General features: G+C 46.8%; 1 protein-coding gene across 7 annotated transcripts in view; it reads right to left on the reverse strand.

The window, feature by feature from the left end:
• The window catches only part of Nhsl2 (NHS like 2), a 238,536-nt gene that overhangs the window by 195,744 nt on the left and 24,932 nt on the right, over window positions 1-17,860 (reverse strand). For 2 of the 7 annotated variants that reach the window (XM_074063013.1, XM_074063007.1), the window contains exon 1: window positions 788-4,253. The exons of 4 other annotated variants lie outside the window; for them this stretch is intronic. The gene's annotated coding sequence lies outside the window, so the exon portion shown is untranslated. Of the gene's footprint in view, window positions 1-787; window positions 4,254-17,860 lie in introns of those variants that run through there. One more of the 7 variants, XM_074063008.1, reaches the window with a different exon arrangement.

The following is a 17,860-nucleotide window of genomic DNA, read 5'->3' on the forward strand; positions in this document are numbered from 1 at the left end:
CATGCGGTCATGAGAGTGGAGTCCCCACGTGGCCTTAGTGGCTTTATAAGAAGACAGCTGGGCGCTGGTGGCTCACGCCTGTAATACTAGCTACTTGGGAGACTGAGATCAGGAGGATCATGGTTTGAGGCCAGCCTGGACAAAAATTTCATGAAACCCCCATCTCAACCAATAGCATGGAGCAGAGGCACGTACCTGTCATCCCAAGCTATACAGGAGGCTAAGATTCACAGAATCAAGGTTCCAGGCCAGTCTGGGCAAAAATGTTACTGAGACCCCCATCTCAATGGAAAAAAGCTGGGCATGATGCTGCAAGCCTGTCCAGCAATGGAGGGAAGTTTAAAATAGGAGGATTGAAGTCTAAGTTGATCTGGCAAAAAGTGAGACCCTATCTCCAAAATAACCAGAGCAAAAAGGGCTGAAAGCATGGCTGAAGTGGTGGAGTGCCTGCTTAGCAAATGTGAAGTCCTCAATTCAAACGCAAGTACTGACAAAAAAAAAAAGGAAGAGAGCCAAGCTAGCATGCTTTGCTGTGTCTCTCCATGACAGTCCCTCTGCCGAGAAGCCCTCACTCGACACTGGTCTGTGCTTTTGTACTTCCCAGCCTCCAGAATCATCAGAGAAATAAACTTCTCTTCTTTATAGTAATCTAGTAATCAGTCTGTAGTAATCAGTTACAGAAACAGAAAACGGTTAAAGAATAACACTGCCATTTCTGCCTTGAGTTTTGGCAAGGAAAGTTAATGAAGCACTAAAATATAGTCAGTGGCCCCGTGTCTATACTCACAGAGGAGACTCTTAGAATGATTCAAAAAGGAGAGAGAAAAATCTCTTCTAGGCTTTCCTCACACTCAGCAGACAGTGTCAGAGATCCAGAAATGGGAAGTACCCTGGAGCTGAATGCTGGCAACTCCTGTCAAAAGCACTCCTGGCAAGTGTCTTAGAGTGTGTCTCAATCTTCAGTCACTTGTGGACCATCTTCTTGATTGTTTTCAGCCCTTCCTATAGCCCATAGTTGCAGGTGCACACCGGGAACAGCATTAGCGAAAGTTGCTTTGCTGAGCTTCATGTTTCCCATGACAACTTGTCTTTTCTTGCCAGCCTCCTCCCTCCTGTGGTGTTTCTCTCCCAACTCTGTAGACCAATAATCAGATGAGACTGCTTAACTGGTTACATAGATCTAAAAAAATTAAAAAAGACGATCTAATCAAAAGAAAACTCCCAAATATAGTAGTCATCAGTCACCACACTAGCTGCCCAGACCTCCACATTTATGTCCTTTTACCCTTCCGATTCTTCCCCATTTTACAGGGGAGGAGGAAAAAAGTTCAAAGAGAATTCAATCCTGTTTGAAACTAGCTCTCAGGCTATATGCCAGGCCGTTCAGATCCGACGGGGAAGGGAACCAGAGGGCTTCTTCATATTTTTAACATATCCACATACCCCCTGAGCTATTTTCTTATGCTATTGGGGATTAAACCCCAAACTTTGCATATATTAAGCATATGTGCTCTATCAATAAGCTACATCCCCAGCCTTCTATTATTTAATTAACGTTTTTCTTTCAATTTCTCACTTTTATTTGATGATACTCTATCATTCATGTAAATGAAGACCACTACCATACGACCTAAGTTGAAGGAAACTAGAAAAGTAAACACTGTTGTGAAAATAGTAATATTCATTCATGTCCCATCCAAACATGAAATCTACCCCCACTCCCAAGGGAACAAGAGGCCACTTTGGGAAGCTGGCTCTAGGGAACAAGACCCCTGCCCCTGAGGATGCAGGCCTGGTGGCATAGCTACTGCCCAGATAGAGACAAGTTCTAGCTGGAGGGACCTGACAAGCAGATGATTTGGACCACAGTGTCTCTGGGTCTTGCCCCGATGCTCCTATCCCAGTGGAAAGTTAAATGGCACCCACACACACACACAGAGCCAGGCTGGAAGCTGAGCCAGAAGAAAGTCGGTGAGATACCAGCTATGATGCCCTGGCTCCTCATGGTTCAGATGGCATTCACTGTTGGATCCAAACCTGCACTCAGGAAACTTACCTATTTCATACATTGTTAGTTGTGAGTTTTGCAATGATTTCCTCCCTGCTCTCCTGTATAATTTTATAAATTTCCCGTTGAGATTGCCAGATGTCTCAGGCACCCAAAATAGAAGGGTCTGAGTCTGGTCCCCAGGCGGGTTAACAAATAGCATGGTCCAGGCCACCTGGAGAAGTGTGGCTTGTAGAGATCAGTGAGAGGAACCCAAGAGGAAAAGGAAACTGAAGAAACACATCTGTTGTGGTCTGAATGTTGGTGCTGCTACCGCGCCCCCATCCACGTGCTAGAACCTAATCCCCAGTGAGATGGTACTAAGTGGTGGGTCCTACGGGAGGGGATAAGTCATAAGGTTCCACTTCAATGAATGGGATTAGTGTCCTTCTGAAAGACACTTAAGGGAAGGAAGCTTGTTTGCCCTTTCTGCCATGTGAAGACACATAGTAGACACCATCTGAGAGGATCAGGCCATCAGCAGACACTAAGTATGCCCGTGCTTTGACATCGGATTTCCCAGTCTCCAGAGATGTGAGCAATCAATTTTTGTTGCTTATAAATTACCAGATCTATGACATTTTGTTATAGTAGACATAATGGACTCAGACAGTGTCCCTTTTCCAACTGGAAACTCTGTGACTGCTAAGAATCGGAAAGGACTTCCTTTTATTTTTTTTGCCAGTACTGGGAATGGAACCCAGGGCCTTGTGTATGCCAGGCAAGTGCTCTACCCCTGAGCGACATCTCCAGACCCCTCCTTTTTTGGGGCAATACTGGGGTCTGAATTGAGGGCCTTTTACTTGTTAGGCAGGCACTATACCACTTGAGCCATGTCAGCCCTTTTAAAAATTTTTTTATTTTAAGGCAGGGTCTTACTAAGTTATCCAAGTTGGATCCAAACTCACAATCCTCCTGCCTCAACCTCCTGTAAACCTCAATGGGATTACAGGCATACACCATCATGCCTGAAAGGGGCTTGCTTCTTTTTTCTTCCTACTTTTGTTTACTATGAGATCATCAGATCTTTACATTCACTCAGAGATCAAACAGCAAAGAAAATTCCTGGATGTCATTTTTAGTGACAAACCCAAGCATTTGCCACTTGCCCTGAGATATATTTTCTATTCTTTATTTTCTACTAATGGGGAACTGGTAAGTTTCTAAGAAGGGACAGAACTCCTTGGTAGAAAAACAAAACAGGATCTGCTTTGCCTGCAGAGAGAAGCAGATTTATCTACTCTTTTTACCAGAAAATAGGTCCAAAGAAATCTGTTACCACCTGCTCCTTCTCCTCCATTCCCTGAGTCTTTTCCTCTTCAGGTTGCTAGCTGGCTATCTGGTACAGTAAGGAGGGACTATGCGGGTTAAAAACAACAGAAAACAGAGAATCAAGGAGACACAAGGGCTATGGGAAGGCCAGGTCTGTACACATGGGCAGGGAGGAGAGAGAAGCAGCAGGGCTGGTGTCTATGGGTCTATATCCTTCAGTTTATGGTGAGTCCAGTACAGCAAAGCCTTCTTTAAGTCAAGGTCATTCTAACCTTCAAAACCATGGGTGTGTCTAACTTCCAAGAGCTCCTGGAAAACAAAGGCTAAGTGCACAGTCTCACAGACAGATGTGAGACTAACTACAGGTGGTGGAGTAGCTTGGTAGAGTGCCTGAGTTCAAACTCCGGTACCACAAAAAAATTACCTACCTACCTATAACATGAAAAAAAAAATGTTCAACATCAATAGTCAATTGAGAAATTCATATCAAAACTACAATGAGATTCCACTTCACACCCATTACAGTGGCTATCATCAAAACCACAAAATAACAAGTGCAGCTGAGGATGTAGAGAAACTGGAACCCTTACACATTGCTGGTGTAGTTGTAAAATGGTACAGCCATTGTGGAAATCAGTATGGTGGATCCTCAAAAAACTAAAGTCAGTTTTCGTTTCCTGTCTGCCATGAAGCAAGACCCTCCTCCACTACAAGCTTCCACTACCACACTGTTCTGTTCTGGGTAGCATGCTATATGATGTACACAGCATCATCCAGGATAAGCCCTCCAAAAAAAGTGGCACCTGAATCTGATCCAGCCTGTGGATTTAACTTCTTTTTTCCAGGAAATGCAGGATATAGAGGAACAAATTCAAAGACACCATGAGAAATAATTGGGCAAATTTAGAAGGCAGGATGCAAGACATCTGGCTTGGTCTTTTCACAAGTAAATATTTTACAAAAGAAAAGTACAAAAACTATTCTATATTAAAAGAGAATATAAACAACAACAACAATTAGACATGAAATTTCCACAATTCAGCAATTCTACTTCTGCGTATCTACCAAGAACAACAGAAAGCAGGGACTTGAATATATATTTGGACAACCATGTTCATAGCAACACTATTACAATAGTCAACTGACCTAAATGTCAATTGACAGATTAGTGAATAAACACTGTATGATAGTCAATGGAAAAATCATTCAGCCTTTAAAAAGAAATTCTGGCACATGCTACAATAGGGACTAATCTTGAAGACAGGACATTAACTGAAAGAAAAGCAGCCATAAAAGGACCAATATTGTATGATTCCATTTATATGAGGCACCTAGAGTATCAAATTAATAGAGACAGAAAGTAGAATTTTTGATGAGAGAAGGGGGAACAGGGAGTTACTGATTAATGGGCTCAGAGTTTCATTTTAGGAGGATGAGTAAGTTCTGGAGATGGATGGCGGTGACGGTTCACAACTACATTAATGTACTTCACACCACTTAAACTGTATACTTTAAATGGTTAAAATGGTAAATTTTATGTATAGTTCACCACACACATAAAAAAACTTAATCCTCCCAGCATTAAAGACAAATAAATGAAAGAGACACAGATTAACTTCAGCCTTCCGTGGTTCTCAGCACGGCTCATCACCCAGAAGGATATCTTGGGGAGGAGTGTCACTCCAGGAGTTACAGGAAAGAAGACTTGAAGCAAGGAAAGAAGTAGGGGGCTCTACATGCAGCACAAGGCAGCGGGGAGGAAGGTATTGTACCAGGCAGAGAGGAAGGGAAGACAAGAAAAGACAAGGAAACAGACCCTGGAGGGTCACAGTGAAGGAAGAAGAGGGCTGGTATTGGGGAGATGAGGGAGGTGTTCCTTGCAAACAGTACTTGTTCTCCCCAAAGAAAAACTGGGGCTTTCAGCAGCCTCCCTCGGTGCAAGCTAACTCTAGAAGTAGGGTACTGTCCATCCCATTAATTAGTTATTCCCAGAGTGGCTGCTCAAGTGCGGATTCTGCTAAAGGCTGGCATTGTCCTGAAGGAACCAGAAATTACAATGCCTTCAGAGAACTGGCAGCCATGGAGGGAGACAGCCGAATGCACTCCTAACCGCAACCCAAGGGCCAATGCACCAGAATCCCGGTACTAAATCAAAGGGAGGCCTTGGCACAGCTAGGAATGAGAAATGCCATGCAGCTGGAAGAGGCTGAGGTGACCTCATGGAGGAGATGGCTTTTAAGTTGGATATTGAGAGATAGGCAGAATCGACATGTGCGATGTCTGTTCTGTTTGTTTATATTTCTTGAGAAGTAAGCTCCTCTTTTGCGTTCATAATTTACAATATCCCAGACTAACTTTCCTTAATCTATTTCTTAGAGCAGAGTTTTATGTCTGAAATCGGTGAGAACAAGTCAGTTTGCATGGCCTGCCAGTGCAGGGAAGACTTGGACACAGGCCCGTGGAGGCAGCGATTACTATATCAAATACTGACCACCCAAATATATTTAGATACCCAGAGTTGGAAATCATCAACTTGCAAATGAAATTTGACACCATACTGCGTCTAGGAGATGCCAAATAAAAAATGAAAACTGGAAACATTCTGTCCACTCTATAGTTTTCCTCATGATGCCACATGTACAGGTATTGGGAAATGAGTGAGTGTGTGTGTGTGCGTGTGTGCACGTGCATGCCCACATGTGCCGGTTTGGGGGTCCAAATATGTGGCACTGGAGTGTTGAGCATTATAAAAGACTAAAGTCTTTGAATGCCAAGTCCAGGAGTTTGGACTTAACTCTAACACTTCTGTCAAAATGAGCACTAACCCCTCTCGTCATCACAGCTCACACTGCTCCTAAATGTCAAGCCAGGCCAGACGTCAGGAGGGTGTGGCTGACGCTCACCCACAGACATGGTTGGTTTGTTCAGTGTAGGAATGATAAACAAAGATGTCCAAATCCAGCCGCAGGGGCGGGGAATGTTTACAAGCCATAAGAAAGACCCGCTGGGTCAGGGCTGAGAGCAGAGCTGTGGCATGGATGCTTACCAGGGCCCTTGAGAATCCTGTAAGGCGTGTGCCACTCCTGGGCACTTACAGGGGCAGGAATCCCTGGGGGCATAAGGGCACAAGGGTTTCTCCCTGTAGCAGCCACATCACCCTGTGGATGACTTAAACTCCAGCTGGAACTGAGACAAAAAGTCCTGCTGTCCTCCTGTTACTAACCATCCCCCAGCCCTCCACTCTCAGGCTTACCCCCTGCTCTGTTTCTAGTCCCACTGCACCAGCCAGCAAAATACCATGGCGACATGCCCTAATCAGAGAGCCAGGAATGCCTGCCGAATATTGTTGGCCGGGCTTGGGTCATGGGGCTGGGCCTCAGGACTGCAAATGCCCCGGCACCACCCGTGGGCTTTCTCTTCTTCTAGAATTTACCCTTTGCCTCTTGCCTGGGCCAGTTGGGCAGCCTGCAGGCACCTGGCTGATGTCCTTGGCTGTACTAACTTGTGGCTGTGCACCCGCTGGCCAAAGGATTCAAGGTGGAAAAAAAATATTCTAATGAATAGAGCAGAGGTCTGGAGAAATCCAAGAAATGGATAATCCAGACTCACCACTTGGAATGCAAAAGCGCATGCTCAGGTGGTCACAGTCCCCAGCCGCCCTCCTAGCAGCCCAGGGCCTCCTGCAGGCAGTGGTATGGTCTAGAGAGGCCAGGGGTCAGGCAGCAGGCCCCAGAGGTGCCTCCCTACTCCCACCCCCACCCCTAGGCAGGCCATGTGGCATCCCCAGGAAATGAACCAGTTTCGCCTGCCCCCCCCAACCTCCGCCCCCACTCCCTGAGTGTGGCTCAGTGTGTGGAGGGGGAGGGGGTATCTAGTGTTTTCCATGAGCCAGCGTGTTCCCCCGTGAGCTCTGTGTTACCACACTCAGAACCCGGTGATTCCAGCCTCACCCAGGCTGCCAGGTCAGGGGAGGCGGGGAGCACAGTCAGAAAGTGTGTCAGGGGTGTAGCAACAAACACCTGGGCACATTGCAGGAGCAGCCATCTTTGGGCTGGGGTCACGGAGCTCTGTTACTGTCTGATGCAGTGGCCTGCAGGTTTACATCCCTATCTGGGAGCCAGGCAGGTCTGGCAAAGCAACTCACTCCGGCATTCCAACACTCCACAGCGACCCCACCTCTGGCCACAGCAGCTCAGACAGAGGCACTAACCCGCTGGGTAAGGCCCAACAGATTCTGAGACCCATCCTGGTGCAGCTCTCCCATCTGTGTCTTTCTCACCCTTGGCTGCCTAAAGCACTCCTATTCATCCTTCCAGACTTTTCTCAGACCTCCTGTCCTCCAGAAAGCCCGCCCCAGAGCCCTTGCCACTCCAGCCCAGCCCAGCTCTACTACTTCTGTTGCTGGGGGCTCTTGCATCCCGCTGCCAACATCTTATTTGACCAAGTAAAGACATTTTTAAACAACTACCATCTACTAAAACCAAGATGTCATCAACAAAAGGAAGTCTGAACATCAAAAAGTTGGAATGACATTTTGAGAATGGTAAAAACTGAACAAATTTGGCTGCATGAAAAACCACATCGTTTTTCTCCTTGTTAAACTAGGAAGAGTTAAAGTTTGAGAAGAGATGAACACCAATTTGCATTTGGGGACTATAGACCTAGACGAAAATTGGACATCTAAAAGCCTAACCTGTCATAGTCATGTCATAGTCCAGCCCCCCAACTCTGTCTCCCCTCCTCCACTAGTTTAGACAGCATTTTGGAGGTTGATAGCCTGCATACTCATGTTCACATGCCTCTAGGATGTAGGTGCTGTTGTTCCTACTTTATACTTGAGGAAACTGAGGCTCAGAAAAATGAAACAGACTGCCCAAGCCACATCGGTAGTGAAGATCCCAAATCTTGGGTTTGTTCTCCTCGGCCATGCTGCCTGAACACAATGCGGTCAGCAATTCAGCCTAACAAGGAGTTATTAGCCTGGGGGCATGCTCAGTGGCACAGTGCTTGCCTAGCACATACAAGGCCCTGAGTCCCATCCCAGTACTGTAAAAAAAAAAAAAAAGCATGGACCCTGTGGTCTATGAGATGCAGAGTCAGATAGTGTGCCCCATATTTTCACAGGGCTCACAGGGAAACAGGGACATTACAGAAACTTGAATAACATCATTATCTCATAAGGTTGCTGTTAGGACAAGGTATGACACAACTTATGACACCTGCTTACATGAGGCCAGGTACTCAGTAGGCATTCAGTAAATATTACTTCCTAACTTCTCTGCTTTTCTTCTTGGAAACATCAGTGAGTGATTTGGAAAACAGCCCTGCTGCCAACAAGCATCCGGGCATCTTAGCCTCAGTGCAGTCTGTTTCATGGCACAAAAAATGCTGGAGGCTTCCTAACCCATGCCTCTTCACATTAATACAGTTCATCCTAGCCCTTTCATCGTTTGGGGGGGCTGAGGATAAGTGCATCTGTGGGACAAGGTAAAGAAGGGAGCCCCATGGACAGGGAGGTCTCTTGGCAGAGCCATGAGTCAAGGATCGGCAGGAATGAGAATAGGGAAAGGCCTGGTGGGCTGATGAGGCAGGGGTTTTTCATGCTCTTGGCATGAAAAAGTTGGGGGAGGGGTGGGAGTGGGAGACAAGGGAAGTGAGGGCACCATGCTCTCTTCTACCACAGGGCCCTTGTCCATACCATTTCCTCTGTCAGCACACTGTTCCTGTCTTTGCCTACTGAGCTCCTATGCATCCTTCATATTTCACCCCACGTATTGCTCCTCAGAGAAGCTTTCTCTGATCTCCCAGACTAGACCAAAGCCCCATTCTAGTCTCTCTGACCATGTGCACATGTGTCTGTGTGGTTACTTGGTTAATAGCCATCTCCTCCATTGGACTGTGGACTCCATGAGGGCAGAGACTTGGTCTGGTTTTGTAGATCATTCTGCCTCTAGTTCTACGACATATATGTCCTCTGTAATTACACATTGAATGCATGAATGAATGAATGACTGCAGATGAGGCAGCAGAGAACTCTGCAGTGAGACTATGAGTTTGAATCCCAGGTCTGCCACTCATTAGCATTGTGGCTTTGGTCAAGTTATTTAAATCTCTTTGGGCCTCAGTTTCTACATCTGGAAAAACTGTAGTAACAAAAGCCATTGTCATGAGAATTAAGTAAATATTTTAAGAACAGTGCTGGGCACATGACAATGTATATGTATGTGTAGGGCGTTTGTGAATCGACAAACGACCATACTGTCCTTTTCTCTCCTGCCTCATGGGCCCAATGGCAACCAAAAGTATTTATTTTCCCACAGGTTCCAAGGCTCCAGATCTCAGCTGCAGCCTCCTGGGCAGAGGTGAAGCTGAGGTCACAGGAGTTCAGTGGACACGCTTTGACTCCACCCTGCCCTTCTCTCCCTACCTCAGATCTCTCTGGAAGTGCCATGCCTTACCTGAAACACAAGCCTCCAATCTGTCTCCTTTGGTTCTGCCTCCCTGGACTAAGCCATTCAGATGCCCCCAGCACCGCTGGGATGGTGCCACATCTGCTCTTGGCCCTTTACAACCTGTTCTTCACATTGTGGTCAGTTGAGCCAAAGTGAGTACCAGGCAGATCCCCTCACCTCCCCCTTCACCCCCAAAGCCATCCTGTGGCTCCTCCACACTGGTAATGAAAGCCCAACTCCTGCCCCTGGCTCCCCAGGAACTTCCCAAGGCTAGTCTGCCCCACCCTGCTGAACAGCTCCTGACTAGCTCCCCACAGCCCTCAAGGCACTGTGCTGTCTCCATTCCAGCCCTGGGTGATGCTATGCCTTTTGCTTGAGTCCCCGTCCCCCCCTCCATCTCCCTCATTCGGATGGCTTCTTCCTCCAGATCCAGTCCAGACATCACATTCTTTGCAAAGCTGCCTTCACTCCTGTCTGTGATGGATGCCCCTTCTCCATGCTCCCACAGCATCAGTTTCTTCCTCATCAAGCAGGCACAACCCTGTCCCATCACTGCCAGCATGCTGGTATGTAGCACTCCCTCCCACAGCTGCTGGTTGTTGACCACAGTGACCCCATCTTGTCCACAGCTGCACACCCAGCACCCAGGCTTGTCGTGAAGTAGATGGCTCAAGAAACGTTATCTCTGCCAGGAGATAACAGGAGAAATGTAATCTCTGTCAGGAATTATGACTCTTGATTTCATCATCCCTAGGTAAGTGCCTCTGGGTAAGTTTGGTCTAAGCCTGTTTCCTTAACACTAAACCTGGTTGAGCTATTGTGAGGCCTAGATGAGGTACCATGTGTAGAGCACACATAGTCAGCTCCTGATAAATGCCAGTGTTGTTGGGTAGCAACTGGTCAAGAAAAGAGAAAAACAAGGTTCTCCCCCCTGCAAGCCCACATACACACCCATCCTGCTTCCCGCCTGTCTTCAGCCTCCAACTCTGGAAAACCTGAACCAGCAAAAAAATGCCTTCAGCAAACACTTGGGAGTGAGCTATCTTCTGTATCAACACCACACCCTTGGCTCAGCTTTCAGTGGAGCAGCCTGAGGTGGAGGGCTGGCTTTTCTTTGCACCCTGTCCTGATATTTACAGTGGAAACCTTAGATGATGGGTTGGAGGGTGCACAGCCTGTGCCAAGAAACCTCAGGAAAGAACTCACACTGGGTAACACACACTGTTCAGGAATGAGAGTGGAGTCTTCCATCAGAATGCTTCGTCAGCTGTGAGAGAAAAGAAAGGGGTCTTCTCAGTAGTGATGCACAGTGAGGTGGCCCATGCAGGCTGGGTGTCTCTCTCCACATTCGGATGTAGTTTACTAAGAAAAGACCCAAGTTCAAGTTCAAGTTCTGGCCTAACCTTTCTGTCTTCATGGTGAAAGAAGGGGACAGTGTTGGATATCCCAATTCCTACTTCCTAAACTTCAGCGGAACTGGGACTACCCATCAATGGCCCCCAAGTGCCTCAGAGTCACCATTCAATTTCAACAAATACCTCTCATTTACCTAATGCATCAGATGTTTGTCAAGCCACACATGGGCACTTAACACAGTTTGTACCTACTATCTTGTTCTGCCTGTTCACTTAACATTATCGCACACACAAATTTTCACCTACCAGCAGTTGTCACATTTGGTGGGTCACATTATATTAACTAATGTCTTTAAACTCAGAGTCTGCTTAGTCAAATCTCTATTATTGACTGCCTGGGTTGTGTCTATCTGTCACTATAATAAATAGCGCTTGGTACAATTTGCTTTTGGAAAGTTTCTTTTCTGGATTGTTTCTTTGGATACAAATTCAATTTCAGAACTACTTCAGAAAACATATATGGAACTGAAGAGCCGAAGGTAGAGATAATTTCTTCCGTGAAGAAGCAGGCCTATCCATTCCTGTCCTGCTCAGTCCTTGGCATGGGGTCCCAGGAAGAAGCTATTCACCCAGCAGTCACCGAATGGGACAGTGCCAGGCTCTGCCCAGCTCTTCCTCTCAGCTGGGGGAGGCAGAGCTGAGAAAGCCCACAGCATTAGTCTGACCTTCCAATGCAGAGGCAGGGACACTTAGGTGCAGCTGGGTGGGCACAGAGATGATATCTTTTTTCTTTTTTTGGAAGCCTCTTGGTCTAAGCCCTGGCAAGGCGCAGAACCTGACTCTGAGCCAGAGCAGTCCACTTGTCCTCCAGACCCATCTTTACTGAGCCCTGTGCTAGACACTGCTGGCTGCCTACCTAACAGCCATCCTCTGTACTTCTTGCTTGCTAACAGAAGTGCAATTTCTTCAGGAAATTGGTAAAAATCCTTTCATATCAGGCAGGGAAGACCCAACCCCAGGCCCAGGATTGTATTATAATTGGTCTAAACCAGTCATAAGACTAAGAGTGAGCACTTGACACAGTTCCCCTGAGATGTGAGAGGAAGTCTCCTAGAAAATCCTCCTGTCCTAAATAACAGGGCAAAGCCCCCAAGGAGGCCTCTGCTTCTTCCTCTTCTCTCTGCTGGGATTCAGATGCGATACTTGACGGTGCAGCAGCCATCTTGTGACTACACTATAAAACAACAAGTATGAGGGTGAGGTGCAGAACAAGGCTGTGGTACTCATATGGGTGATGACAGCTGGTAAAATGCAGTGCAAGAGATATTCTGAAGAAAGAGTGACCAGGAATTGGCCAATGCAATGATGGAGTGTGGAATAAGGCAAGAAGACAGAGAGAGAACGTGAATGAATGAGAATACAAGAGCACCTGGCAGAGACCAGGAAGTCCAGAAAGGGAGACGAGCGTCTTGGCTTTGGCCTGTGGACATGATAGGTGACCACATCAATTCCCAAGGCAGAAGCCCCAGGGCGGAGGCCAGACCAAACAGGCAGTAGAAAAGATATCATCTGCTTGAAACTAGTGAGTCCTAAACTTCGTCACCTTCTCACTTTTGTCACATGCTTAACAAGTACTCCACTAATCTACTTCATATTTTTCCTTAATAAACTTCTTTCTAAAGAATCTTTAGCGTGGTTCTAAGCAACAGTATCCTTAAAGCCACCAACCTTAATGTGCTAATTAAAGTCTCTTTTAAGACACATCAAAATAAACTCGTGACTATTAAAGTTAAAACATGATCAGCCATATGCCAAGCTGAGGTTATGCCATGTGCCGCCATTGACCTGCCACCATCCTGAGGAAAACACTAGCTCACACACAAGTGGTCTGAAGGAGGCATTTCTAGGAATCCAATCTCTGATCCACTCTCTTTCTCTATGTCGGGAATTCACATTCTTTTTTGAGGGGGTCGACAGGAATCTTTACCCATCCGCGTCACGCTGTATGGGAGAGAGATGGGAAGGAGGTGACCTCACAGTCAAGGTACCTGGAGAAATAGTGCTCATGTACCAGGCATCTTGAGCTGCGTGAACCAGGTGAATTCAGTCCCCACAGCAGTCTGGTCACAATGGGGCCTCAAATCCTCTCACTAGGGCTCTAAGGAAAGATTCTGACAATGTGAGCTAACCAAGACACTCAGAAAGAGACAAAGTTACACCCTCCCTCTCCCCTTTCCTCCCTCCCAGCCCCCAGCCCCCAGCCCCCAGCCGAATGGAGCCTGCTTAGCTAAGAGGGAGGAGGGGAGTGTGACTCACAGAAACCCAGGACTGAGCCCAAGGGGCCAAGATTCCTCCCCAACTGACAACAAGCAGACCCAGCAGCTCCTTCCCCAGAGCGTGGCAGACTCAGTTGTCTGAAGGCTTTGGACCTTTAGAGCCCACAGAGTAACAAACATTCCCTGGGGAAAGGTCAGCCACCCAGAGCACAGCAGAGCGCTGCTGGGAAGGGAAGAACACAGTGTTCACTCAATGGACACTGCAGTTTGGCTCCTGACTTTAATGTCTTGTCCAAAGTCTATTAGGCCCTTAGTGCCTGTTTTCACAGTAAACTAATCATAATAGCAAGAAGAAGAAGCAGTGTTTAAGGGACAAAACTGTGTCAGGTATTATGCTAAATGTTTGCATTATTTCATTCTCACAAAGACCTGATAAGGCAGGTACTCTTACTGAACCCATTTCAGAAATGAGGAAACTGGGGGTTCAGAAAAGTGAAGTAAATTGCCAAGGCCATGCACTAAGTGGGACAGCCTGGATTCAAGCCTAGGAGTGTGGATCCAGAGCCCAAATTCTTACCCATTGTGCTTCCCTGCCACACCTTCTGAGGAATGTCCATACTGAGTACAGCGGGCTGGAGCACACATAGGCTTCTGACTCAGAGCAGAAAACCTATAGGTTGGCCAACTTGAGCTGTCAAACTCGGATGATAATGACCAGCCACTCAGCTAGTCTCTCCTGTGGAATCTGAATGTGATATATCGAGAAGGTCTTCATTCAGAGCAGAAGTAGACACACATGCACACACAGAAGCCATGAGGCAGTATAAAAACCTTGAGTGAGCAGAAGCTGTGAAGCAGAGTAGAGAATAGAGAGGAAGTATTGGCAGCAGCAGAACAGGGGCTTCTGAATCTGAGAGCAGGGCAATTATGAGCTAATTCTAATAGCCTCACCATTGACCATCCTTCATCCATCTTGAAAATACCCAGAACATTGGCAAATCCAAAACATCTACCCTTCCTGCTCTTGCCCTAGGACTATGAAGCACTACTTGATGAAAATACCCCAACCACAAGAATGGGAACAATTCTGAATGCACGGGCCTTCAGTATGTCCAGGTAACACCTCTTTGAGTCCCCCTGAGCCCCTCTCTTCCATTTCTCCAGTGGCCCTCTGAGCACCATGGCCTCCCCTGTCATTTACAAGTTTGTCAAGCCTCACCACATCCCTTCTACTCAATTTCACAAAGAAAGAGAAGCCATCAGGCAGTAAGTTCCCATGGCCGAATCTCCAAGTTCACTCACAGCCTCCATCCTTGCCCTCTTGCCTATCAAGTTTCCTCCTCCTGGGTTTGACCTCCCACCTGACAATTCCTTCCAGCTCTTCTCACCACCCCAGGGATCTGAAGCCTCAACTATCCCTTCTCTTGTCAGGATCTCCAATTTTCCCTCACTACTGTCAGCCTTCTCCCGAGGGGAACTGAAGAACGCCCTCTCTGCCTCTCAGCCCTCAGCTATCTGCTCTGGCTCCCTTTTCACAAACTCCCTGAAAGAGCTGTCTACACTTGCTCTCTCCATTTCCTTGCTCCCCTCTTCAGTCTGATGTGGTCTGATGGAAAGGTCTGACTGACTTGATTTCCTCATGCCAAAATCCCATTGTTATTTCTCAGATCCTCCCCTATACTGGCCTCTCCTAAGCACTGCCACGGTTGGCCACTGCCTATATCCTGAAGCATTCTGGTCTTGGCTTCTGTGATGCTGTACTCCTCCTGAGGTTTTGTTTCTTCCTGGCAGTGCTGAAGTTCAAACCCAGGGCCTTGCAGATGCTAGGCAAGCACTCTACCACTGAGTTACACCCCCAGTCCTTTCTATTTTATTTTATTTTATTCTTTTTGTGGTTATTTTGCAGTGCTGGGGACGGAACCTGGGGCCTTGGGCATGCTAGCAAGCACCCTGCCACTGAGCTCCGCCCACCCCCCTCCTGATTTTCCCCCACCCTCTGTGCTAGCTGCTCATCCTCCTCTCTGGCTCCTTTGCCTCTGTCCATCAGGCAGATGTTGAGGGTTCTTAGGGCTTGCTGCCAAGCCTTTTTTTCTTCCCATTCCACAAATTCTCCCTGTGCAATCTCCTAAGGTTTCAATTACCATCTACAAACTGATAACTCTCAAATTTATATTTCTGGCCCAAATATTTCAAGCCAATTTCTGCTTGTGTGTTCCACAGACAAGCAAAAGTCGACATGCCTACATTCAGCTCACAGTCATTCCTTTGAGCCCCGTTCCTCCTTCTTTATTGCCTGCGATAACTAACATTTACTGAATAATTCCTACACTCCTGCTGGACTTCAAAGCATTTTACATGCATTATTTCACTTAATCATCACAAGGAATGTAGTATTAATGTCTCATTTTATAGGTGAGGAAACTAAAGAACAGAAAGGTTAAGGTCACACAGCTAATTAGTGGAAGATAATGGGATTAGAAATCCAAGCAGGCATGCTTCAGAGCTTCTTCTCTCAACCACAACACTGCACTGCTGTTACTACTGTCCCAATATTCAGCCAGAAACCTAGGTATCACCCCTGACTCCTGACTCTCCTTCACTCTCCATCTAATTCCACCTTCAAAATAAGCCTCAGACCCATCCATTTCCTTCCACCTCCATTACAGCTACAATAACTAGGTCAGTATCATCTCTTAATGACTCCCAGCCTCCAATGCCACCACTTCCCAACCCACCACAGTGATGTCTGAATGGCAAGTTTGATCTGAATAGCAAGCCATTTGTGTTACTATAGCAAATACATGAGCTAATTCACTTAAAAAGAGGAAAGGTTTATTTTGGTTCACAGTTTTGTAGGCTTCAGTTCATGGTCAGTTGACTGTTACTTTAGGGCCTGTGACAAGGCAGCTCATCATGGTGGGAGGATTGGTGGAGGAAACTTTTTACCTCATGGTGGCTGGGAAGCAAAAAGAGAGGAAGGAGCTGGGGTCCCAATATCCCTTTCAAGGGCACATCACCAATGACCTACTTTCCCTCCACCAGCCCCCACCTCCTAAAGGTTATACACACACACACACACACACACACACACACACACAACAGCACCACTGGCTGCAGCTCTAGCCTTCAAAACATGGGCCTTCAGTGGACATTCAGGATTGCCACTGCCATCAGGATACCATCCAGTTCCCTTTACATGTCTTACCTGGTTCTTCGTGATCCAGTCTCTGCCTACCTGCCCAAGCTCAGCTCTTCCTGTTCCTCTCCACTTAACTTTCTGCAACTTCCTTCCTTCCCATCTGCTTTCACCTGGCTACCACCTACTTCTCTTTCAGTTTTCTGTCTAGATGAGAAACTACTCCTTCCCTAGACGAGGGATCGCACCTTGACTTCCTAAGTCTAGCTTAGATGCCTTCCTTTATTACTTTGTGCCCATCCTTATAAGAGCTTTTCTTATGCCTTATTATTTAATCATTTTCTTTCCCCACTAGACTCTAAGTTCTGATAGACCTGAGACATTGTTTTTTGCTCGCCTCTGCATCCACCCCATGCCTGGCCCACTTTGGTGAACTTATTAAGCGTGTATAAACCATGCCAAAGACCTCTCTCTTCACTCTCCTTTCCCAAGCCACACTCCGTGGTCTAAGCAAGTACCCCAGAGCCAACTGCCTGAGGCAGGTCTCGTGCTCACAGGCCAAGGACATCATCTTTCCTGAGCCTATCAGCTCAGACCTTCCTTCTCAATAGTGAGGCCAAGAGCCAGTGCCCTCCTGTCACTCCATTTCCTGGACTAGCTTTGCATTGTGAATTTCATTTGTCACTTGACTTTTAGAACTACAGTTGAGCTATGCCTTAGTTACTAACTCTTTTAATAGCCTTGCGAAATCGAGGGGGAATACAACGGAAATAACAATCATGACTCACCCAGGCCTGTCTCTCCTCCCCTCACCACTTGGCACATAATCCAATCCCACCACTGTCAAGTCATGTCCCATTCCAAACAAGGTAGCAGCAGCTCCCTGGTGATCTGAGACATCTTGCATGGGAGAAGCAGCAGCCGAGGTGAGAACTCATACGAGATGCCAGGCACAATGTACTGCCAGATGCCCATCATGCTTTGAGGCCATGAAACACAGACAGAAAACAGGCAGAGCAGAATGGCAAACTTCTAAGGAGAAAGGGGCTCTGACTGGAAAATGGGTATAGAACGGGGCAGGCTGCTTTAACAGTATTGTCGAAAAGGAAACTCAGACAGGCTTCCTCAATCCTGCTCATGCAATCCTTTTCTTCTCCAGAACTTTATCAAATAAAAGCAGGTCATGTCCACAGGTTGTACTATGGCAGGCAAACAGGCTGTGATAGTTTTTGTGCTGCTGCTCAAATATTTCCAGTTATGTGCCAGTCATGGTTGAGTGGGACCCTACAATGAGTCCTAGTCATCTACCACAAAGCCTATTT

Source organism: Castor canadensis, chromosome X, assembly GCF_047511655.1.
Source record: "Castor canadensis chromosome X, mCasCan1.hap1v2, whole genome shotgun sequence".
NCBI lineage: Eukaryota > Metazoa > Chordata > Mammalia > Rodentia > Castoridae > Castor > Castor canadensis.